At 39.3% G+C, this 24,657-nt stretch overlaps 1 long non-coding RNA gene across 1 annotated transcript; it reads left to right on the top strand.

The window, feature by feature from the left end:
* The first annotated feature begins 1,170 nt into the window (after positions 1-1,170).
* Positions 1,171-24,657, top strand: LOC140705816 (uncharacterized). Its single transcript, XR_012085348.2, has 2 exons — positions 1,171-5,507; positions 8,295-24,657. It is a non-coding gene; the product is annotated as an uncharacterized LOC140705816 (long non-coding RNA).

The raw sequence follows: 24,657 nt of genomic DNA on the forward strand, positions 1-24,657 counted from the left end.
AGGAAGGTGTGACGGCAAGAGGAGAAGGGGACGACCGAGGATGAGATGGCTGGACAGTGTCTGTGAAGCAACCAACATGAACCTGACACAACTCCGGGAGGCAGTAGAAGACAGGAGGGCCTGGCGTGCTGTGGTCCATGGGGTCACGAAGAGTCGGACACGACTAAACGACTAAACACACAGCCTCAGCCCATTCTCCTGCATCCATTGCAGTACGGCCCCCAGGCAGCGCTGAAGGGACAGAACAGCATCACCTGCAGTTGGTGAAAAGGAGATGTAGAGTTGTGTGTCATCGGCATATTGATGACACAATGCGCCACATCCCCTGATGACCCCTCCCAGCGGTCTCATATAGATATTAAACAGCATTGGGGAGATAATCGACCCCTGTGGAACCCCACAATTGAGACTCTATGGGGCCGAGACACTCTCCCCAAGCTGCACTCTCTGGGGACGGTCCCCCAAGAAGGAACGGAGCCAGGCGAATGCCGAGCCACCAATTCTCAACTCAGAGAGCCTCCCCAGGAGGATACCATGGTCGACAGTATCAAAGGCCGCTGAGATGTCGAGAAGGACCAACAGAGACATTTTACCCCTGTCAACCTCCCTCAACAGGTCATCATACAGGGCGACCAATGCCATCTGTGTACCGTGGCGCAGCCTGAAGCCCGACTGAAATGGATCCAGGGCATCTGTTTCATCCAAGTGGGCCTGAAGCTGATCAGCCACCACCCTCTCAACCACTTTGCTCATGAAAGAAACATTGGCGACGGGCCTATAATTGCCAATTTCGTCTGTCGCCACATTCAGTTTTTTTCTTGTGGGCCCAATGAGTGTCTCCTTGGGGGCAGATGGAAATCTTCCCTCAAGGAAAGACCCATTTATTATTGCTGTGGCCCATTCTGTTGTTATCGGCCTGGCTGCTTTGATTAGCCAGGCCAGGCAAGGGTCAAGGGAGGAGGTGGTGGCCCGGCAGTGATCATCCGAACTCCCAGCACTGCAGATTGTGCTATTACAGTGCTTGGGGGGAAAATATGCACTAGGGATACACCTGGACCAACACTCAACAAGGTGAGAGTGGCTCGAGGTCTGGGGTGGCCAAATTGGGAATTGCAGAGTTTCTCGATGTCTTCAGGGCTGAGAGAACTTGGGCCAGGTACTCGCACATGGGTTAGTTAGAAGGGTCCGTTTAGACCTACATCTTTGAAACCTGAATCTGCACTATGGCAGGACCCCCCTTTGCCAAAGGATTGGCAACAATGATTAAATTCAGTAAAGTGTGGCCCGTGTTTAATCCTTATTTTCTGGTCTTGTGTCTTTATTACAGGGTAGGCTGGCAAAGACAAAGAAAAGAAACAGTGGCCCAGCTACTCAGTGGGGATGGGAAAATGATAACAAAGATGATGGCAGAGAAAAGGCAGAAGTAATTATGTGCAGTACAAAGGGAGGGGACAGGATTGATCCTGGAGATTGATAAACGGATAGTTAAGGAATAACTTATTGCTTTGAATGAGGTCAGATCCCTAGGCCCAGATGAACTGCATCCAACAATATTAAAGGAGCTGGCTGAAGAGTTATCAGAACTACCATCTATTATTTTCTTGAAATCATGAAGGATGGGTAAAGTTCTGGATGATTGGACGAGGGCTAATGTTTCTATCTTCAAAAAGGGCAAAAAAGAGGAACCTGGGGACTACAGACCGGTCAGCCTGAAAAATTCTGAAGCAAATAATACGGTCAATCTGCAAGTAAGTTAAAAACCATGCAGTAATAAGAAGTCATCATGAATTTTTTAAGAACGAATCCTGACAGACTAATCTTATCAATTTTTTTTTCCTGATAGATGTTGGGAATGATGCAGATGTAATATACCTTGATGTCAGCAAAGCCTTTGACAAAGTGTCCCATGGTAGTCTGATTAACAAACTAATTCCGTGTGGGCGAGATAGAACAAGTGTCAGGTGGACACAGTTAGTTAGAGAACCATACTCAACGTGTGCTTATCAATGGCTTCTTCTCAAACTGGGAGGAGGTAAAAGGTGAGGTACCACAAGACTCAGTCCTGGGCCTGGTGCACTTCAACATTTTCATTAAGTACTTGGAAGAGGGGGTATGAAGAATACTTATCAGATTTGTAGATGACACAAAACTGTGTGGAATAGTTATTAGCTAAGAAGACTGAAACAAAATATGTCTATGTTTCTGCTCTTATATGCACACTACTGCCTCCCCCTTTGGCTGGAAAAAGCACCCAATGAAAATAGGGTTCTATAGGCATTTTCTCCCTCTCTCAATGGCTATAGTGTTCATACCTGTCACTCACCCAGAACTCACCTGTCACTCAAACAATTCATTCCACCACACAGTCAACTAACCTGAGCACATATTATCCATAGCAAGAAAAAATAGCTGAAACACTTCAAAACATTGCTGTGCATGTGTATTAACTGTCCAGTTGATGAGAAGCTAATTAAAATATGTCGTTGTACAGTTTGGTTGAAAATATTTACCTGGAAAGATGTGTAGACTATTACATCAGGATGCAGGGTATTGTACACCTATAAAATGGAGGAGAGAAGAATAAGATATAAGGGAAGTCTTTAGAAAGCTATAGTTGTAAAATGTTTTATTAGCAGCGGTATGCCCAGGAGGGGAATTATAGAGCACAATATCCCTATGGACAGCTACTGCTCAACTGCATGCCTCTACAACTTCCAAATGGATATTTGTTGAATTCTTCTGCTCCTGTATACTTGCCAGGCAGAGGAGTGGATGGGAGAAGGGGGGCTTTGTTCTTTTGCTTCACAGATGGTAGTGGGGAAAGAACTGAAAGCTGCATGAGACATTTCATAGAGATGATTCTGACAGGTGATCAAATCATTGAATGTTTCTTCCTGCAAAACAAAGTTCAGTTGCAGTCTGAGTGTACACCCCTTGACAGCATGAGCATACCTTTCTGCATGTTGACATTCATTTTAATAATAGAAAAATGCAAGCAGGATTTTGCGACAATGACAAGAACTACAAAAAAAGAGAGTCTGTTCCTTCATGTTTGCAATGTAGAATTTCTCATCAATTAATCCTTTTCTTTAACTTGGCGATGACTGTTTTAACTGAGTACCTTTTAACTTTTGATAGCACGAACAGAAAGTTGTGGGTATTAAATATGGAGACCTTGTGCTTGCCTCATAAAAGAGGGATATGATCCTCTTCAGGATGGGATTATAAATGTTGGCAAAGATGCTATTAATGGTGTTAACAGGAGAGCTTCCTACTAAATCATGCCCTTGGTACTGGAAGCCAAACACATAAACAACATTTCAAGGCCCCTGTCACTCAGAGGCACATTTCTGCAGTGCATAAGCACATATGTCACTCCAAGATGTATACAGATGTTTTTTAATGCAAATAACATGCTCATTTTTAACTCTGAATTGTCCAAAAATGTCTGTGCAATGGCATCAGTATTTCATCAAAATTGTAATCTTAATCTTGTTGCAGGCAATCTTGGAAAAATAGATTGCAAGCATGCCCTATCTTCCACCTCTGATAGACTAAATTCAAATCACCCCTTCACTGTGAGGCATCATGAGTGTCATCTCATCTAATCTATATATTTTAGAACACCTTTTTCTCCTGAATAAAAGGAAAGCTATTAGTGACAAAAGTATTAACATGATGAGTTGACCAATGGCAGCTGTATATGAGATGTGGCAAAGTTTATGACTAAGTGTTCATCTGTTTGAGTGTCTGTGTTTGTGCATGTTAGAGAAAAGCAAGAGACAGAAAGAGTTACAGAACAGTTGCATGGTTGTATAGATTGAGTTTGATGGGGGCACAAAAGAGAGAAAGAGCGAAAGGTAGAGCAGCTGCATGTGCAGTTTCTGAAGGAATAGCTCTAAATCCCACTGAATTCAACAAAGGTTCAGTGGATGAAGAGCCCTATATATATTGCCTGTGATGCATGACAGCCGCTCTGTCATGACATAAAGCCCTAACCTTTCTCTGTCAAAGGAGGACTTAAGAATTTCTGAAGGCAGAGGCAAGTAGGCCCCAACAATCTCCCCAAGAAGTAGTGTCTGAATTGTCCAAACTAATAATTTCCATGGAAGAGGCAGTTAGGACTTCATCTCTGGCACTAGAGACTACAGTTTTGCCTTCCTCCTTGAATTTAGATGATTTGTGACGTACTTTTTCCACAGGAAACACTTTAACCTTTCAGAGATATAGCTTCATGTCTGATTTCAGCCTTTTTGTATACATCCAAGTGGGATCCTTCTAGACTGATGGAACTTTACCCACACTTGTCTCTGTGGAACCAAGAACAGTATCAAACATATTTAGTTTAGGAGTGGCATGGCACTCATAAGGACTCTCATATCTGGCCCATTCCTGTCCCACAGGGAGCTTTCCATAATCCTGAACCAATCTTCATTGCTATCCAGACAATTAGAGGAGAGGTTCCCATCAAGCTGCAGGTGTATTTAAATGGCACAACCATAAGGATAAAGTACATATATGCACAGTCCATTCACACAGAGAGGTTCCAACCAAGGAATCAGCAAAGAAAGGTAATACAAATACAGACACATATTAAGGACATTCATTGGAACACAGTCCTATTAGAATCATAGAATAATGAAGTTGGAAGGAGCCTACAAGGCCATTGCAGCCAAGCCCCTGCTCAATGCAGGAATCCAAATCAAAGCAGGTCTGATAGATGGTTGTCTAAACCATCTCTTGGATCCATTCTCTTGGATGTCTGCAGTGTTGGAATACTCAACACCTTTCAAGGTAATTGGTTCCATTGCTGTACTGCTATAACACTGAGGAAGCTTTTCCTCATATTGAACCAAAATCTGGCTTCCTGTAACTTGAGCCCATTGTTGCAGGTCCTGCATTCTAGAATGATTGAGAACAGATCCTGTCCCTCTTCTGCATGATAGCTTTTCAAGTATTTGAAAAGTGCTATCATATCTTCCCTCAGTCTTTTCTCAAGGATAAACATGCCCAGTTCTTTCACTCTTTCTTCATAGGGCTTGGTTTCCAGCCTCTTGATCATCCTTGTTTCCCTCCTCTGAACCTGGTCCAATTTGTCAGCCTCTTCTTGAAGTATGGTGTCCAGAACTGGACACAATACGCAAGATGAGGCCTAACCAGTGCTGAATAGAGGGCAACTAGTACCTCACAGAATTTGAAGACTATACTTCTGTTAATGCAGACTAAAATAGCATTTGCCTTTTTAAAAAAATTCACATCACATTGTTGACTCATATTTAGCTTGCGGTCTATGATGATTCCAAGATCCTTCTTGCTCTTCTTGTGGTAAGTCAAAAGAAAGACCTCACCTGCCCCTTATAATCAATGAGGCCCTATAAAGATTTGTCTCTTTCTCTCACTTCCCTTCAATGGTGCTGACTGACCGAGCGAGGCAGAGAACTTGTGTGCTTGCCTGAGTTTGTGGGGGTTGCCTGTGCTGCCACTGCCTTAATTCCTTTTACTGTTTGGTATGTTTTTGTTACGTAGTTTTAGTACTTCTATTGTGTTCTTAGGATGTCCTGTTTACCTTTTTCCTAAGAGAACTAGATAAATATTATTATTTACATTTTGTCTGTGTCTCAAACCTTTTTCCAACAAATTTGGTAGCAGATGATGGTTGCATTTTTGACAAGCTGCTTTTGAGACACTGACAGTTGTTGTTGTGTGTGAACTTTTTTTACTTTATCTTTTTGAAGTTCAGATAGTTGAACAGAATGTTTGCCAAAAACACTCTGTTCAACTGTCCTTTCATTTCAAATTGGGGAATGTGTTGTATTTGCCTCTGACTAAAGAGAGTAAATTTTTGAGTTGATAGGAGGCTGCAAAACATTTTTAAAGTAACAAGGCAATTTTTGTATGCAGTCATACAATCATCAGTAAACTGAAAATGAAGTTGTGAAGAGAAGATAATTTAACTTTTGCCTTATTGGAAAACAACATTTATTAGTAACACAATGTCTACAGTTTCTGCTACTACTCTAGAAGCTAATGCATCCGCTCAGTGTTTTCAGCTGGGTGTAAGTAACAGCCGTGGCATATTTGCAATTTCAAAGCTGAATCGGAACAATTTTCAAATGTGGAATGCAAGATTAAGAGTTTCCCTTCAAGTACAGGACTGTTTAAATGTTATAGACCAAGATATACCTGAAAGTCAGCCAGCACAGATTGAACATAAAATTAAAGAAGCAAAGGCTTTAATGATATTATACTCTTGTATAGAGAAGACCATGAGACTCCATTAGTAACCAAGTATAAAACAGCTAAATAACTATATGGTGCTCTAAAACGAAAATACTTCACTAGATCAAGTAAGAAAGTAATATTTTTGAAGGAACGATTATACAGCATGAGAATGAAAGAAGGAACTAGAATTGATGAGCATTTGGATAAAATGTTGAAACTTGTCACAGAGCTTTAATCTGGAGGGGCAGAAATATCTGATTCCAAGTTCTATACTTGTATATTACTCAACTTATAACAATGTTTTGCAAATCAGAAAGCCATGTTTGAGTGTACAGTGGGGGCTTGACTTGAGAACTTAATCCGTATTGGAAGGCGGTTCTCAAGTCAAAAATTTCTCAGGTCAAATCTGCATTTCCCATAGGAATGCATTGAAAACCATTTGATCCGTAGCTGCTCTTTTCCGTCCATAGAAACTAATGGGAAGCTGCTATTCCGCCTTCGACCACTAGAGGGGGATATTTTGTTTCTTTTTTTTCTTAGGTCAAGAAAGGTTCAGGGAAGGCAGGGAAAATACAGTCCAGGCAGTGCAGTACCAGGCAGTCCGAAGACTGTCTCCCAATCCACTCTCTAAACGCTGGGAGGAGTGAGGAAGCAGACAGGCACCCTTTTCACTGGCCAACAGTTAACTGAAAGTTCAAATTTTGCACTTTCCCTGCCTCCCACGTGTTTTTTTTAGTTCTTAACTCAAATCTAAGTACTTAAGTCAAGTCAATATTTTCCTATGAGAGCGGTCCTTAAGTCAAAATAATCTTAACTCAAGCCGTTCTTAAGTCAAGACCCCACTGTACTGCAAAGGTGGACCTGGATTATGCAATTGCCTACTTGAGAGACTCCAGACTTAAAAGGGCAATAGATAACATGCCTGAAAAAATGCCTGCATTAAGAATGAGACCTGATCTTAAAGAAAGGCAATGTTACACTTGTTCAAAGGTTGGGCACATTGCCAAATATGCCAGATTTAAAGATGCAGGAGCTCAAATACCCAGGTGTGCAAGTGTTTGTATATTGAAAGAGCAGCCCCTAGTGCTCGAGGACATTTTAGCAGTCATAGAAATTTCAGACCACCATGAGGCAGATCAAGTATAAGATACAAGCAAAGATCATATGATGGCAAAAATGCTCATAATAATAACCAAGTGTTCCAAATATCTGATTTTCATGGTGTGAATGACAGACATTTCCCTCTTGATAGTGGCAGTTTCATACATATTTGTCAATTTCGAGAAAGCTTCAATCGACTTGATACAGAAAACAGACCAAAGATATTACAAGCAAACCAGCAAATATCAAATGTGCTTAGAACGGGAACAGTACCTTTAAAGGTTCTCACTTCTAAAAATGAGGTGGTGAGCCTTACAGTAACAAATGTTGCTTTTGTCCCTGAAACCTCAAATAATTTACTTGTCACTAAAAGGATTATAAAGAATGGTTATACTATAACACTTAAAGGTGACTCAGAAAAAGTTATCAATGACAGAAATGGTCTAGTACTTAAGGCTGATGAAAATGATGGTTTCCATTATATAGTTGATGATTTAAATACTGTAGTAGATGAAGGAAGATCTGTATGTCAAACTAGGCAAGATACTTGTGATCATAAATCTTGTCTTTATTCATGGCATGCAAAATTGGTACATAGAAACTTGCAAAGTATTGAAAAATTATTGACAGAATGTGGAATTGATGCTTCTAAATGTGGTAAGTCAAAAGAAAGACCTCACCTGCCCCTTATAATCAATGAGGCCCTATAAAGATTTGTCTCTCTCCCTCACTTCACCCTTCAATGGTGCTGACTGACCGAGCGAGGCAGAGATTGTGTGTACTTGCCTGAGTTTGTGGGCGTTTCCTGAGCTGCCACCACCTCAATTCCTTTTATTGTTTGGTATGTTTTTGTTATGTAGTTTTAGTACTTTTATTGTTTTCTTGGGATGTCCTGTTTACCTGTTTCTTAAGAGAACTAGATAAAGATTATTTATATTTTATATCAGCGTCTCAAATCTTTTTTCCAACAGTTATCGCCTCCCAGTTTGAGAAAGAACCATGAATCACAATCCTCTGAGTATAATTATGTTGCCAACTGTGTACCCATCTGATAGCTGTTCTATCCAGCCAACACCTAGTTAGCTTGCTAATCAGAACATCATGGAACACCTTGGCAAAAGCTTTACTGAAGTCAAGATATACAATGTCTACAGCATTCCTTCTGTCTATAGAGAGGTTACCCAATTAAAAACTGCTGATCCAGAAGCCTTCTGATTCAACAAATGTTTGGTCTTGACTCTCAGTCTGAAATTTGATAAATCTGTGCTCTCCACTTATTATTGGGTGTAACTGTTTTCCCTTCATCAAAACTGAATGAAATTTGCAGGCACAGCAACTTCAGCCCCTTAGGAGAAGATTATGCCTGTCAAAGTTCAAGCAATTGTATAAATACTTTTGTGGAGCTCCCAAAGACTCCACTAAAAATGTTTGAACATCCCTATTGCTGATAGAGGAATAGAGAAAAAAGCAATTAACACTGGGTCTGTCCCATTATATATTACTTCACGATTCCTCTCCAAACCAATCATTGTTATAAGAAGATGAAGATGAATCACAAAACTATATTTCTTCACTTCCTTCTCACTGTTTTCTTCAGATGAATATCTTGGAGTGAAGATTTTGGAAACAAATTATTTGTGTGTTTATTTATCCCTTCCAATTCAAATTGATGTCCAAACTGAATCTTCAACAATGACCAAATTCAAATGCTATCTGACTTGAAGGACCTCCACTTCAACATTTCTCCAATCGGCCAGAATCATCATGACTCATTTGACTCACCAAACTCAAAGCACAAGGATAATACACAAGATTATGTGGAAGACGGCTACCATCTGCATACCACTGGTCATTTATTTCAGTGCAAGTTTCAATGCTGTTTGAGCAGTAAAATATCCCTCTGGATTGTCTTCTTTCCATGATTATACACACTGGAAGCCATGGTTCAATGGGTCAGGAATCTGGTTCATGGGGGCACAACCTGAGTTGTGACTTCTTGATCAGAATAGGCTGAATGCTTATGCAATTGATATCATACTGTATATCCCACAGGCAAACCATCCACATACATATGAGCAGCCTAATCTATTGCCATCTGGTGTTCCGGGTCTATAATTGCAAGAAATCCTTCCCTGGATGTTGTCAAAAATTGGAGCAGATTTTGCATTCATTTCCACTGCATACAAGTTATTTAGACCCTGCCTTTTCATGTGTAGAGAATAATATATAAAACCACCTTATATTGAAAAGGAAACTCAACAGAAATTGGTTATAATAATAAGAAACATGTTATAGCACTAACAAGTATAATGATCTGATACAAAATGGAGACTGACTTCAACCTTTGTTACTGGCAATTGATGTAATCCATCTGACGTTGCCCAGTTTCTAGCCTTGGGAGTTAATTCATGTCACTTAAATGAATGTGGAAAATCATTTTGCAAATTACTCTGCATATGCATCAGAACGTCTGGGTGTAGATCTTAGAACTGCAGAACATCAAGTCCAGCCTCTATCAAACTACCAACCTCTGTCTCCGCATCAAAATACCTAAACCACTGATACTATGTGTTTTAGCCCGGCTTGTCTATTTTTATCTTGAGAGAATCAATTTAAAATGCTTCTACACTTGATCTAAGAGCTCTAGCATTCCTTCCCACTCAAGTAGTAAAAGGTACAGGGCTAAAGTGTTAAAACGTTTTAGAATGTGATCGTTAAAGTTGTGTCCCTTCAAATGCTGTTGGGCTTTACCTCCCATCAACTCCGACAATGAAAGGAGGCGGGGCTTTGTTGCGGTGCTGCCAGCAACTCCAGAGAGGAGCTCTCTGGAAAAAACTGGAACCCTCTGGCCCGGGATCCCCCTTTTGAAATGGGGATCAAAGGAGAGTCTAGAAGAAGTCTCTCTGAAGCAGATGGTGAGCAGCAGAAGGAGAAGAAAGGGAGGCAGACCCGGACTTTTTTCTTCTGAAGAAATCACCGTGCACGGACTGGAGCGGGCGCCATTTTTTGGCACTGAGCCGCGAGGAACCCTTTACCGGGGGAGAGGAGAGCAATCAATATAAACTAATAATATATAACAAGTAAGTAAGCCGAAGCCTCTGATTTATGAAACAGCCTCATTAAGCTGAAATAAGAATGAAAATATTTGGCTGAAAGAATAAACGCAGCGGCGGGTTTATCTTATCAGTCTGACTCAAAAGCGAAACTAAGCTTCTCCAAGTGAACTGTTAAAACGCCAGGCTGATTCTAAAGCCGAGAGTCTGAGATGGAAAAATAAATCTTATGTTTCTGGAAAAGAATCCCAGACAGCAACACCGTCTGACTGGATTTAAGAGACTTCAGTGGATGCAGTGTGGCTGGGATACGTTACTCTTTGCCTTCTCTGGACTTTGGGAGCTATAAATAATAGAATTTGGTGGTTTTCGGGAGAAGGAGCTGACGTGGCCGACTGGACTAAGGAGCATTAAGGGGTTAATGAAGATCACAAGACGAGCTCCAAGGACAATCTACTGGACAGTTTGAGACTCTGTGACTGTTGTTAAGTTTGTCGGACTGCAGCCCGCGTGTGAGTCTAATAATAGAAGCTTGCTGAACTCAGGAGAAGAAGAAATAACTGTGTCACGGTTCTAATTGATATTGTATTTGCTGGGCTAAAAGTTGATTTTTATACTACAATATTTGGACAAAGATTGGGGGGAGGTTTATGATGAGGGGTTTGAATTGTTGATAAAATTGTGGAAACTGTGGAAGGATTTCTAGGGGGTGATTATTGTGGTATTTATACAAACCCCAAAGCCTGAGATGGACCCCAAAAATTCAAAAGAACAAATGGAGACTTGGTCTGTTCAACCCCAAAGTTCTGGAATAGTGGTGCAAGAAATAGAAAAGGAATGGCAGATTAATATACAAAGGCTAATATTATCAGGGTTCCAGCAAGTGAATGCAGGTCTTAGCAAAATAGAAGATTTGATGAAAGGGACGAAAGAGGGGACAGTAGATGTCAAACAAAACTCAAATGAAGTTGTACAAACTTTAGAATCGTCTGTATTAGATATGACACCAGGTAATATGAATGCAGTAGAGAGTTATCCAGTGACCCATGCAGCCTCCAAAATTAAAAAGCATTATGACAAAAATCTTAAGGAGGCAGAGATACTGAAACCAGATAATCTTATGGTGAAAATATGGGAAGTGAAAAAAATGGATATTCTGTCAGATGGGCTGAAAGACTGTTCAATTCAAAAAGAAAATGAACGATGGGATGTATTGTATAAATGGCAGCAGCTACCAGACAATGTTGGAATAACATAGAATAAAATTAAAATTAAATGATAAGATAAAAGCAGGAGGGTAATCAAACTGTGAAAAAGCAAAAAGTTGATATATATTAGTAATATGAATTGATTGGATGATGTTATACTTTATGCTCTCCTATCCCCCAAAACCATTTTCCCTTCTCTATCCCTTCTTTCTTTTTGTACCCTTTAAGTCATTTTGAAGCAAAAAAAAAAAAAAAAAAAAAAAAAAAAACTCCGACAATGAACAATAGCAGTTGTGGCAGGTATGAGCTGGAATCTCGCATCTGGTGGGCACAGGCTCCACTCTTTGTTTTAAAAGGAAGGAATTGTGAGACATTTGCAACAACCAGATGGAAAATATAAGAGTAATTAGAAATATTTATCATTTTTGTTTACAGAAATCAGAATTGTACTATCTTTTTCAAAAAAAGATGACTCTTTTAAGTTAATGATATATGTTAATGGTGTACATGCATCATATTCCACTGTAATTAGGGATTTTTCTCCACCAGGCCCATGAAGCAGTTCAAGTAGCAATGTCAACAACAGTTAATATGATTAAAACTGCATCCATAATAAGATGTGTATCCCAACTTGTATTAATGTTTATTTTAAAATGCTTTTGTGTTGCATTGCCATCTGTTTCTTGCTTTTTATGGTACCTAAATTCTACAGTCATAAGGCCCAAGGGAGGCTTCTTTCATAACGATATAACTTACACTCAGATGTTCATTCAAAGTTATGCGAAAACAGAACGTTTCCAAGTACGAAAATATTCCCAGAGTTTGAAACATTAACCTCACAATAAACATGCAAAAACCAGCATTCTTTCTGCCTTCTAGCCTAAATAAGACTTATAAATACTCTTTTTACGGAGTTTAGGAAAAGGGGAGGGGAGAAAGACATTCAGAATTATCAAGAAGCAACATTTTTATTTATGTAAAATATCGTACTAAAAGTACAGCTAAGCTTCATTTGAATTATGACTTTCAAATCACCTTTTGGAGAACACGGAAATCAATTAAACAATAAGTATGTTCTCATTTACAAAAGAAATCAATCAGCTGTCATTTTTGATTGATTATACTTGGATAGAGTGCTGTTTAATCTATGAATTTATTACACATTATTCCACTACTATAAAAACAGCATGTGGATTAGGCATGAGAGGTCTCACAGTGAATTGGGGGGGGGGATTTTGTTTCCCTTTTGAAGTCTTGGTTGTGGCAAGCAATCATCTGCTCTTGATTTAAAGGGGTTAAATCTCTAAAGCATCAGACTGCTTAACTTTCTAATAAAGGTCATAAAAATAGTATTCACAAGTATTATACTATCAAATGACTACACTGCACTATAATTGTAGACTCTGACCACAAGTTCAGATAATACTGATAATATTATATGTATTTTTTTTATTGGTGAGGATTTAAAATATGGATAAGAAGTATAGATGTTAATAGAAATCACTAGAGTATTTCCCATAGATCAACATGATCTTTCAGTTCAAATTTAGTTCAAATTTTCAAATTTACGGAATTTGGAAAAAAAATCCACATTCCCAGAGAGGCTTTCAACTTGTACTTATACCCACCCCATCTTATGCTATCTCCTGGGCTGCATAGAATACTAGTTTTGAAACACAAGTTGGAAGATGGGCTGCCTTAACACTGAATATTCAAGGCCAATCATCTCAAAATGAGTGTTCTCCCTTGCCTAATTAATGTACTTTGGACTACTCCTAATGCCATACAAAAATAGATGTTCAAATAAATAATAATCTCCAATTAACTTCAGAGTTTTTATGCAGTTCCGCTCCTCAAAGGTTTTTCCCAAAAGAAAAACTGTCAGTAGAAGGGGGAAGTTTTGATTTTCTGTAGGTAAAGGCATAACTGGTGTCATGTGCAAATGACCAGATCATGTATTGAGTCTCAATATTCTAATTTTTAGGGATTCCAAAAAAAAAAAAAAACCTTTATCCCACTGAATTTTGTGGTGATCCTCCCATATGAACAAATTAGAAATGTCCTCACCCCTTATTCAGTTTGCTTGAGAGATCTGGCACAAACTGACAAGATGATTTCAGCTTGATCATTTACACATAAGAAGTTTACTATTTGGTGTAATCCCTCTCAGAAGATTGCTGGCTCTCTCTTTCCTTGGACAAAGCAGGATAGGTAAACGACTCTCCAGCTTTGACCTGCTAAAGTCAATGAGAGAATATAAAATGACTACCAATTATCAAGGAATGTTGGAAGCTTGCAAAATTACTTTCTTAAAGGACTTGTTACCATATCCCATTATTTACTACAACTCATTCTTCATATTTCTCAGTTCTCATTATACCACTTGCTATGTCGTTCATTATATTTTTGTTAATTTTTATTCAATTTTATTAAAAGACAGTCCATCTAAAGAAGTAAGAAAATGGCCTAAAATTAGAAATAAAACTGAACATTTTTCTGCTCCCAAAAGCTAATAAGAAAAGATAGCAAGTAAATATTGACTTATTATATATACAGAAGTAACTATGTTAACAACCCACCACATTGCTTTTGGAAAGAAAATTTTTTTTCTCCCCATCATCTCACAAAGTAATGTTATCACAGGCAACACTGTAATGCTTTTCTTCCAAAGTCTGGTGCTGATGGGCAATACCTGAATTGCACAATCTGTAAAGTTCAGTATGGGGCTGTTCCACTCCAGGTGCCTCAGAATCCATCACATTGTTAGAGGACCTTATTCTAGCCAGGTCATGAGACCTGCAATCACTACAAAAGTCAAAATTGTTTTAAATGCACAGAGATTAGGACAGAGGTAGAGTGGAAGTTGAAGTGCTTCATCAAGAACATTAGTTTTGACTTGCTTGTCAAGATCTGGAACCAAGAGTATCAACAAATACTAATGATTAAACTAGACTTCTCAATGGTTGATTTAAAACTGGCTAGATCACCAAGTTTTGGAACCTATTGTGTGTGCTGTGTTTCGTCTATCCTATTGGGGCTCATGGTAATTGAGATATTTAAGGAGAGGTTTTACCATTTCAGCTGGCTGGATGCTGAGTTTGATTCCCTACTATGTATTACAGATGGGTACAAATCAGAAAAATGGTGATTAATTTTGGTTCGTGATTCAACAAGGTTGACAAATTATGAATTCATGATTTTTCCCCTGAATAATCAATAAATCCCCCTTCACAAATTGCTGCCTTATCATGGTGAAGGGGCTTGAGTATTTATTTGAACATCTATTTTTGTATGGCATTAGGAGTAGTCCAAAGTACATTAATTAGGCAAGGGAGAACACTCATTTTGAGATGATTGCCCAAGACGGACAGGCCATAGTGGAGAGTTCTGATGAAACACAATCCACCTGAAGCAGGAACTGGCAAACCACTCCAGTATCATTGCCAAGAAAACCCCATAAACAGAAACAAAAGGCTAAAATATATGATTCTGGAAGATGAGCCCCTCAGGTCGGAAGGCATCCAACATGCTACTGAGGAAGAGCGGCGGACAAGTACAAGTAGCTCCAGAGCTAATGAAGTGGCTGGGCCAAAGCCGAAAGGATGCTCAGCTGCGGATGTGTGTGGAAGTGAAAGGAAAGTCCAATGCTGCAAAGAAAAATATTGCATAGGAACCTGGATTGTAAGATCTATGAACCTCGGGAAGCTGGATGTGGTCAAACAGGCGATGGTAAGAATCAACACTGATGCCGAGAATTGACATCCTCGGCATCAGTGAACTAAAATGGACTGGGAATGGGCAAATTCAATTCAGACTATTATCTATTATATATACTATTGTGGGCCAGAATCCCATAGAAGAAATGGAATAGCCCTCATACTCAACAAAAGAGTGGGAAAAGCTGTACTGGGGTACAATCTCAAAAATGATAGAATGAATTCAATACAAATCCAAGGCAGACCTTTCAACATCACAGTAATCCAAGTTTATCCACTAACCACTGATGCTGAAGAGGCTGAAATTGACCAATTCTATGAAGAATTACAACACCTTCCAGAACTGACACCAAAGAAAGATGCTCATTATAGGGGATTGGAATGCTAAAGCAGGGAGTCAAGAGGTAAAAGGAACAACAGGTAAGTTTGGCCTTGGAGTTCAAAATAAAGCAGGGCAAAGGCTAATAGAGTTTTGTCAAGAGAACAAGCTGGTCATCAAAAACATTCTTTTCCAACAACACAAGAGGCAACTCTACACATGGACATCACCAGATGGGCAATACTGAAATCAGATTGATTATATTCTCTGCAGCCAAAGATGGAGAAGCCCGATACAGTCAGCAAAAGCAAGACCTGAAGCTGATTGTGGCTCTGATCATCAGCTTCTCATAGCAAAAGTCAAGCTTAAACTGAAGAGAATAGGAAAAACCACTGGATTAGTCAGATATAATGTAAACCAAATCCCTTATGAATACACCAAACAACCCAGATAGCGTGGTCGCTGACCATGAGCCAGACATCATGGAGAGTGAATTCAAGTGGACCTTAGAATACATGGCTAAAAGCAAGATCGGTGGAGGTGATGGCATTCCAGTGGAACAATTTAAAATCCTAAAAGATGACACTGTTAACGTGCTATACTCAATATGCCAGTAGTTTTGGCATAGGCCAGAGGACTGTAAAAGACCAGTCTACATCCCAATCCCAAAGAAGGGCAGTGTCAAAGAATGCTCTAACTATGGTACAATTGCATTCATTTCACATTCTAGCAAGGTTATTCTCAAAATTCTCCAAGGTAGGCTTCAGCAGTATGTGGACCAAGAACTCCCAGAGGTACAAGCTGGATTTTGAAGGGGCAGAGGAACTAGAGACCAAAGTGCTAAAATGCGCTGGATTATGGAAAAAGCCAGAGAGTTCCAGAAAAAGATCTGCTTCTGCTTTATTGACTACACAAAAGCCTTTGACTGTGTGGACCATGGCAAATTATGGCAAGTCCTTAAAGAAGTGGGAGTGCCTGACCACTTTATCTCCTGAGAAACCTATATGTGGGACAGGAAGCAACAATTAGAACTGGATATGGAACAACTGATTGGTTCAAAATTCATAAAGGGGTACAACAAGGCTGTATATTGTCTCCCTGCTTACTTAACTTATATGAAGAATACATCATGCAAAAGGCGGGACTGGAGGAATCCCAAGCTGGAATTAAGATTGCCAGAAGAAATATCAACAACCTCCGATATGCAGATACCACTCCAATGGCAGAAAGTGAGGAGGAATTAAAGAACCTCTTAATGAAGGTGAAAGAGGAGAATGCAAGAAATGGTCTGAAGCTCAACATCAAAAATACCAAGATCATGGCCACTGATCACTTCACCTCCTGGCAAATAGAAGGAGAAGATATGGAGGTAGTGATAAATTTTACTTTCTTTGGCTCCATGATCACTGCAGATGGTGACAGCAGCCACGAGATTAAAAGATGCCTGCTTCTTGGGAGGAAAGTGATGACAATCCTCAACAGCATCTTAAAAAGCGGAGACATCATCTTGCCGACAAAGGTCCGCTTAGTCAAAGATATGGTTTTTCCAGTAGCAATGTATGGAAGTTAAAGCTGGACCATAAAGAAGGCTGACAGCCGAAGAATTGATGCTCTTAAATTGTGGTGCTGGAGGTGGCTCTTGAGAATCCCCTGGACTGCAAGGAGAACCAACCTATCTATTCTAAAGGAAATCAACCCTGAGTGCACACTGGAAGGACAGATCCTGAAGCTGAGGCTCCAGTGCTTTAGCCATCTCTTGAGAAGAGAAGTCTCCCTAGAAAAGACCCTGATGTTGGGAAAGTGTGAAGGCAGGAGGAGAAGGGGACATCAGAGGACGACATGGTTGGAGAGTGTCATTAAAGCTACCAACATGAATTTGACCCAACTCCAGGAGGCAGTGAAAACAGGAGGGCCTGGTGTGCTTTGGTCCATGGGGTCACGAAGAGTCGGCCACGACTTAACGACTAAACAACAACAAATCAATGATTCAATTTGTTAATTTGTTTTTGAATTTAAAACTTTATACAATGTTCCCCCAAGGATCTACAGACACCAAAATGACCGTAAAGCTCCCCATGACTCTCCTCTACAAGCCCTGCAATTTTTGTGAAGTTTCGGTTTCAGTTATACCCCCATGTTTATTAAAGATTGGGTTTCAGGAATCTAGCTTATACACCCAGAAATAGTGGGTGAGTAGACATGTGTGGGACGTGGTGGCACTGTGGGTTAAACCGCTAAAGCCTTTGTGCTGCAAGGCCAGAAGACCTGCAGTCACAAAATCAAATCCACATGATATAGTCAGTCCCCATCACTTGTCCCAGCTCACACCAACCTAGAGGTTCGAAAGCATGCAAAATGCAAAAATGTGAGTAGATAAATAGGCACCACCTCAGTGGGAAGGTAAATGGCGTTCCGTGTCTAGTCACACTAGCCATGTGACTGTGGAGAATTGTCTGTGGACAAACGCTAACTCTATGAGTTGGAAAGGGAGATGAGCACCGCCACCTAGAGTCGGACATGACTGGACAAAATTGTCAAGTGGAACCTTTACCTTTACCCATACATGTGTGAGTAGACATGTATAAGACTGTAGCCTAAAAGTTTGAGAAAGCTGAAGAACAATCCAGCCAAATGTGTAGGACAATCCCATAGATACCTACTGAGAGATAAGTCTAAATCATTTTAATGAGATTTACTCCAAAATAAGCATATATAGAATTGCAGGTTTGCATTTTTAAATATATATATAATCAGATGAAAATCAGTACTCCAGATTTCTTCCACTGAATTTTATTGAACTTAAATAGTAGGATATGTGTTTGATGTGTAATAAGTGTGCTACATTCAAGGGGGCCCACACAACATTTTATTATTAGAGCAGTCAATACAATTTTTGAACTTCTAGACAGTGCAATTGTTGTTCGCATTAGGAAATGGTCCTCTTGTGGAAGAGTTCATTTAGAAATGTTTTTTCATCTTTTCCAGCAATGGAAATGCTTTTCCTGTTATTCCATTAGGACATGTTGGCCAAGAAAAGGAAAATCATAGCAGTGGGTAATCTTAGTGGTATAAGTGTACAGTGGTGCTTCGCATTACGATGTTAATTTGTTCCAGCGAAATCACTCTAGAACGAAAACGTCGTAAAGTGAAAATTAAAAAAGCCATTGAAACGCATTAAAACCTGGTTAATGCATTCCAGTCGGCTAAGAACTCACTGTCCAGTGAAGATCCTCCATGGGACGGCCATTTTCAGGTGCCTGTGCAGCGAAAAATGGCTCCTAAACACAGCGGGGAGCCATTTTGAAAACCTGCCATGAGTGCAGCCGAAGACCTGGAACCAGAAGGGTTAACTGAGGCTGAAGAGAATGCTGAAAGATCAGAAACACCTGAACCGCCTCCAGATTCTCCTTCCCCAGCAGACAAGCTTTGGGTCAGGCTTTGGGAAAGACATAGGACAAAAAGGTCAGAGGATCACTCAAAGGCTGTCCACAGAAATATCCGTTCAACTAGTCCTGAGTATTAACAGGATGGAAAGGTTTCCAGCAGCTCAAGGAGCTGTTTTACTATAAAACAGCTCCTAGCCAGCCAGAATTTCTGTGGAAGCAATGAGTCAAAACCCCTGGCTTGCATCCACGCTTCTTGAACCGTGTTCCTGACTCTGGACTCTGACCCTAGACTATGCTGTGTATTGGACTCTGGACTCTGACCTTGGACTGCATTCTGTGAGTTGGTTTATGGACTTTGGCTTTGCATTCTTGGTATTCCTGACCCTGGACTGGTTTATCGGACTTTGGCTGTTGTAACCCCCGAGAACGTGACAAAACCCGACAATCAGCTGTTTTGATCGTCGGGAAGCGAAAATTGGTTCCCGAAACAGGGAACTGATCATCATGCAGCGAAATTCCCATTGAAAACGTCATTTTGCGATCGCTTTTGTCATTGCAAAAACCTCATTGTCATGCGGATTTGTCGTTAAATGGAGTGCCCGTCTTGCGAGATACCACTGTACTTTTGTAAACATTCCTTCAAATAAATGTTAGTTGGCGTTGATGAGAGTTATATCACAAATATTGTAGTGATTATGATAAGACTGAGTTACACATATGTGGATTTCTTTTTCAGAGGATTTAATGAAGAACCCAACTTTGTCATGGAATGAACACACTTTAAAGTACTTGATATATTCTAATGGGTTAAGCAATAGTGCTGACTTGAGAAACATTGCCAGTTCGGTCACCCAAATGTTAACCTACCATTGAAAGTTGAAGTCAAATTAATATCCCAAAGTACCGGGAGAGGGGCTTGACAAAATATGTTTGTAAATCATCCAGAATTCCATGTTCCAAGTATTTAATCACAGTGAGGGAGACCTGATGTATTGCTTTGTAGTATTTCAGGGGCTCCCTGCTAAACAAAGTTTTAAAAATTGTGTGTTTATTGTAAGAATCTTATACATCAATTATATAACTGAATTCCAAGAAGGAATTCAGCAGAGGGTTGGACCTGATGGCTTCACAGGCCGCTTCCAACTCCATTCTATTATTTCAGGAAAATTGAAAACTATATGCTGTGGGCCAGTCTGACATGAACAATGTATTTAATGCATTAATTGCTCAGAAGAATGTCTGCAGATATGACTAGAACATGTTTGTGGATAAATTGTTCCCAAATGGACAATTCAGGCTTGGAAAATTTTACAGTTGACCTGCTCCTTATAAAGATGAGAAGTACTACAGCTAGTTTGCTGATATGGATCAAAAGAGCTGCCTCTGTTTTTAAATTTTCTTTGAATATGGCAATTGTCACAGAAGTGCACAGACTTCAAAGTTTAACTTTGTATCACTAATGGTGACTCTGCTTACTGATGAGCCAACTTTAAAATTACACTGAAGATGATATTCAAAATAGACCTTGGGTTTTGTGAAATACGGTATGGCATGAATGTCTAGGAAAGTCAAAAGCAATGTATTCGCGAAGGCTTTCATGGCCGGGATCTAATGGTTGTTGTGGGTTTTTCAGGCTTCTTGGCCGTGTTCTGAAGGTGGTTTTTCCTAACGTTTTGCCAGTCTCTGTGGCCAGCATCTTCAGATGACAGCAAACTGTGCTCTGGTGTAGTTTGGCTAGGAGTATTTATGGCTGTGAGATGGGATGATTAGTATCATCCCACAACAACCAAAGTCAAAAGCATTTTGATAACACTATTGGGTTTTTAGGATAGGAGGAAATGCTAACGTTTTGCCCTGATTTTATTAATCATAAATGCATTATCAGAGAATGAAGCCAAAGAAATATTTTGCAGGTTTTATTAATCATAAAATCTGGAGCAAATCTGGAGTTATGCTTCTTACTGTCAGTATCCATTTAGAAGTATGGCCAGCAACTTGAGCTTTGGAGCAGGGCGTACAAAAAACAAACAAACTAAACAGAACCCACTGGGTCTCAAATGTTCTGAAAACACAACCCAAAACACATAAAATTGATTTTTAATGCACTTTTAAAGTGTTTAAATGTGGGGGACAGATTTTTTAGGGTGTGAATATTAATATAGAAGGTGAATAGACTTAGAAATGTGTTTGTGTGGAAATGACATGAAATTGAAATATATGATGCTCATATCTTTCCTTGGAAGAAATTCTGCACCACCACCACTATTCCTGACATACTGTATATGTACAGCAAACTAATACCACAGTAATGACTGATAATGTGAAATGTTTGTTGGAAGGAGAAGGAGGACACATCAAATCACGAGAAATCTCATTTCAAAAAAGTAAAGATTTAGTTTAATGTGCATTTGTAATAGGTCCGTACTAGATTCAGATAAAATGTATGACAGAGAACAATTAACTTGAAAAGATCAAGTATATGTGGAAAGGACAATTATCAGAGAATGAAGCTAAAGAAATGTTTTGCAGATGTAGTGCATTTAAATTAATAAAATCTCATTAGGTTTTATGTTTGCCAATAACGGCTGGAAAAGTTACCATACATTGCAGGAACAATTACCCAAATCTTCACTGTCTCATTAGGTTTGTCATACTGTTTTCATTATAATACATTAGAACTTGCAAGTGAGCCTTCAGTAATGACATATTGTTCCAATTCTCCTTTCAGCAGGCTCTAAGATATTTTAGTATTTGTGTTATAAGCCAGCAGGTGTCTTCACTTTGCTCTCCCCCAACCTCCAAATCAGTTTTATACGCAGACCTCCAGACATAGAAAGGAATGTAAAAGGTCTTTCAACAGTCACATAAAAATGAGTCTGATTAGAGCAAAGCAAGACACGCTATTTTATGTTTTGATGGTAATTCAAAGCATTAAAGATGTGTAGCTTTGGAGCACACCCCTATTACTGTGTGTTTTCTTATAAAAAGCAATATTTAATGTGCAAAAATATCCCAGTGGTACATGCAGTCTGAGCATCTTTGCCTAACATTAAAAAGCTGATTTGAATATTTCAGATACTATGGCCTTCGCTGAAAATAATCACTGGTCTTTGAGCTATTAAGACAAAACTATCAAATGTGTAATATTTTAGAATCCTCAGTAGGTCCCCAGGAAGAATTATGGGCAGCTCTGTGTTTTATTCAAAAGAAAATGTAAGCCTCTGTGCCATCTTGGAATCCTTTAGTTGGAATGAACAAATAAATGTCAGTTTAATGTATGAGTGGGAATACATGTCGTGTTTTTTCCCCATATTTTCAGAAGGATGGGGTAGAGTTGTTCTACTGATGGAACTGCTTGGGAGAGAAGTATAGGTTACCAAGGCCAATAAGGGTTGCCTCAACCCAATGGGAAGTTCACAGCTGCCTGGCTGAGAAACATCTGCAGAGTTCTAGACTGATCTTCAGTATTGTTCCGGCCAAGAATGGTCAACACAAAGCCTGGCCCCCCAAATTGTAATATCTGAGCCCTGGTGAGTCTTCCAAATTTTAATCAAGTTCATAGTAAATCAATGTATTCTCAAAGGTTTTCATAGTAAATCATTTGCATAAAGGCAAGAAGAATTATTTCATGTTGTATGAGATTGTCTATGTTTCAATATTAAATTTTGTGGAATTTTAAATATGACAACCTAACAAGGCACAAAGACATGTACATTTTTCTTCATTTTTTTCTGTTTGTTTTGTATGTCTTGCTGATATGCTTCCTGTCCATATCAATTTTGTCCTTAACTCTGTCCTATCCTCATTCCACATCCAATCTTCACACTCAAATATTGTGGAGATAATTGTTTTAAAGTAATCCACACAGATTACTATATATTTTTAAAACTCATATCTCAAAATTTGCCTTCCTAGAAGATATTTTTAAATCTAAAGAAGCATTTTTAATTGACTGCTCTGTTTGTACCCTGTTTCCCTGAAAATAAGCCCTAGTGTGATTTTTCAGGATGCTCGTAATATAAGCCCTACCCCCAAAATAAGCTCCAGTTAAGTGAAACCCCACCCTCCACCACTGTGCAGCAACAAGAAGATAATATGACTGTATTTGAATAAACATAGGTTGTTGTACATGAAAAAAACTGCTTTTTTTGGAGCAAAATGTAATATAAGACCCTGTCTTATTTTCGAAGAAACACGGTATCATAAATAGCACTGTAAAGATGGGAAGATCTATTCAAATGCCATAGATTGCTTCTTTTTCCAACTCTACAGCCACACTATGCCAAATTCATGCAGATTTTGTTTCCTACCCACATTTTTGTGCATATTTATCAAATGAACATGTTTATGAGCACACTAAGGGGAACGCATCACCATCAAATATATAGCAACCTCTGATTTAATGTTCTCCAGATGAGTTGGAATGCAATTAACCATCATGTCTAGCCAGCAGACTGAAATGGCTAGAGATAAGTGGAGTTGTAGTTCAGCTGTCCAGAGATGGTGGGACAAGGCAGGCTGCTTCAGGAAGAAAATATGTCCTGACCCACTCCTTCCAAATCTGTGAGATAAAGAGTGTCTGAGGGGAATTATTTTTGTGTTTTTCCTGAGTACAGCCCCTTTCTTTCTCTCTTTAGGATGCTTTCTGTTTTGCGGAAACACAGTTAACTCCCTACTGGAACCACATGCATATTTCAAACTCCCCACCAAAAAAGCAAATTTCATTTTCATCCAAAGGGGAAAAACTTGATACGGCCAATATTTTCAACATTCCTCTTTTAGAGCCACCTCATCTGTTACACCTTGGTGCACTTCTCCAGTCTGATGGTCATCTTTTCTTGTGCTCGTTACTCTCTCAATACTCCAGGGCCTCCTGGGCTCCTCTTATGTTACAGGTTTTGCTAATTTATTTCTTGAGCTCTGAATTTTTTTTTCTCAGTCTTAATTTCTACATGGACTTTAATTAATATATTCCATCATGGTTCATGGATTTGGCAAGCTTTTATTAAAAGGGAGGGGAAAAAATGCAAACCTGCTCACCTTAGCAAATTTTTCTGCCCTAGGAAAAAAAAATCTATTACCGAATCCCACAATAAATTACAGAGCTAAAAGGATGCAGTCCTTTGTTTCATGACTCTTATAATATTAAACAAGGCAAATCTAAACATCTAGTGACCATTTCAGGTTGGATATTCAGTTATTTCTTTAAAGGTAAACATTTCCTTTCCTTTCTTTCTTTCTTTCTTTCTTTCCTTTCTTTCTTTCTTTCTTTCTTTCTTTCTTTCTTTCTTTCTTTCTTTCTTTCTTTCTTTCTTTCTTTCTTTCTTTCTTTCTTTCTTTCTTTCTTTCTTTCGGAAGCAAGAATCTTTACTGATAATTCAGAGTTATAAAGGGAATTTTTAAATCATAACTTTGGTGACTTCCAGGATACCTGATAGGCCACCACCTGGCAAACAAATAGGGTATTGCAGAGCGGAGCTCATACACTGAACTTTTACAGAGCAACAGAAGTTTTCTTTGGAATAAAAAAGTGCTGTAAGCTCAGGACGGAGAACTCTGGTCTCCCTCCTGACCTCTCATCTGCTCTCTTGAAAAATCATAACAACAGTTTTCATGGTTGCAATGACAATAATTCACTCCATGTTCACTCTG

This window comes from Pogona vitticeps, chromosome 3, assembly GCF_051106095.1.
Source record: "Pogona vitticeps strain Pit_001003342236 chromosome 3, PviZW2.1, whole genome shotgun sequence".
NCBI classification, from domain to species: domain Eukaryota; kingdom Metazoa; phylum Chordata; class Lepidosauria; order Squamata; family Agamidae; genus Pogona; species Pogona vitticeps.